This window comes from Sinocyclocheilus rhinocerous, unplaced genomic scaffold (assembly GCF_001515625.1).
Source record: "Sinocyclocheilus rhinocerous isolate Xijiao unplaced genomic scaffold, SAMN03320098_v1.1 scaffold798, whole genome shotgun sequence".
Lineage (NCBI taxonomy): Eukaryota > Metazoa > Chordata > Actinopteri > Cypriniformes > Cyprinidae > Sinocyclocheilus > Sinocyclocheilus rhinocerous.
The window spans coordinates 1,114,055-1,115,898 of record NW_015635037.1 but is presented as its reverse complement, the minus strand read 5'-3'; the positions used below and the strand labels follow the sequence as shown (position 1 = coordinate 1,115,898).

Below are 1,844 nucleotides of genomic sequence, written 5' to 3'. Positions count from 1 at the left end.
TGGACAAGTGACCGATTTCAGCCGTGGCTTCAGCGTCTATTTTATAGTGTAGGGGGCTTCTAGAGAGCATTTGATTGGACAGAAGGTTTGATGAGAAGCTGAAGTACGATGTGACGTCAAAAAAATTGTTGAGCCATTTTGGCGGAAGCGACAAACTGCAAGTTTTGAATGCTTATATCTTCTAAATGCGAATTTTGTCACTGTTTTGGAGCACACTGCCTTATAGATAACCTTAAGACTAACATATTGATACTAACACCAAAAAAACTTTAATTTTGATTTAATGGGGACTTTAAAAAGAAGAAAGAAGGTTTTTAATAGGGTATTTTAACCCTTGTATACTAGAGATGACAGAGTGCCATACTGTAACCAGTTGAATGCTCAACTGAAATGATATGAAGCTCTGTTTAAACAGTATGTCCTAGAACTTTTTCTGTGAAGCAATGGAGAGAGATGGATGATCATAGCACACAGCTCATTTACCTGAGCGCAATGCAGGTTGAGTTTATGAGGGTGTTAGCAATTAGCATGCTAAATTGATCAATAAGTAATTTCCTTTGGGGGAAAAAACTCTATTACCAAAATCGTCAGTGTACTATCATTTGTCTAGCAATGTGAGTAAACTGGAGAGGTTTTTGCAAATGTCGTTGTGCTAAAAAAACAGCGGAATTGCTTCTAAATGGCTTGGATTGATTTCTCAAGACTTACAAGGTCTTTTTTCGTCATTGATGATTCAGACAAAATCAATGTTGTTAGTGTTTGCTATGTTTGAGGGAGAAAAATTGGCATTAGATCTTGTTTCGGGTTGCTTGTCATCTTTAATATTTATAACGGTCTCAGCGGCTCCGTTCCAAAACCTACTGAGCTATACAGAGGCTGTATTTTAAGGCGTCACAGCCGTGCTCCTGCCGCAAAAGCCTATTTTAGATGGCAAGAAACTTTATTATGCTGCCACATAAGGCACTTTTAGCCAAATTAAGTAAAAAAAAATATTGCTAAAAAAATCAACAAGCTCTGTGAAAAAAATACATTCAAAATGTTGAGCTGGGTCACACTTTATTTTAAGTTCCAATTCTCTTAATTATGAATTTTGCCTCAATAAACTCCCAATTTGCTGCTTATTAATAGTTAGTAAGGTAATTGTTAAGTTTAGGTATTGGGTAGGATTAGGGATGTAGAATATGATCATGCAGAATATGTGTTTTAGAAGTACTAAATGTCAGACTCCGTGTTTTGTGTGTGTTTTCCTCCCCCCATGTGCTCCATGTTTATTTTATGCCCTTATTTGGTCCTTCCTGTTCCTGTCCTTATGTTCATTTGTTCCAGGTGTTCCCCGTTTAGTTCATTTGATCCCAGGTGTGTCCCATAAGTTACTGTGCATTTAAACCCTGTGTTTCCCTGTGTTTGGTGTCCGCTGTTATATGTTATTTTGTTTGAACGTCACTCCATGCTTCCCGTGTTCCCAGCTGTGCTTTCATTAAAGACCGTTAGAATTTGCATGACTCCTCGCTCCTTCGTTCCCGTGCTCCTCGTGTGAACCGTGACAGAACAGCGGACCCAACAAAAAGTAAGCGGCGCCCCTTATCCCTGTTTTTGTTTTCGGTTTTTTTAAAGTCTTTGTTTTTTTTTTTTTCGTTTTCCCTCACCGGCTATGGAAACCGCCGCATGATTTTCAGCCCTAGCCCGCAGAGATCTGTGGAGATCCATGTGTACGGCGCTGGACGACGCGTTGCTTAACTCTCTGTTCTGGATCGGGGCCAATTACTATCGCCCCGTGGACCTTCCAGACACCACAGGACTGAGCTGGAGGGAAGGGATCCTCCGGTGTCTGGAGAGTGTCCGGC

The 1,844-nt window shown here is 40.5% G+C and overlaps 1 protein-coding gene across 1 annotated transcript in view; it reads right to left on the bottom strand.

The window, feature by feature from the left end:
* Window positions 1–1,844, bottom strand: part of LOC107746299 (cilia- and flagella-associated protein 58-like) — a 92,378-nt gene that overhangs the window by 31,613 nt on the left and 58,921 nt on the right. The window lies entirely within an intron of this gene.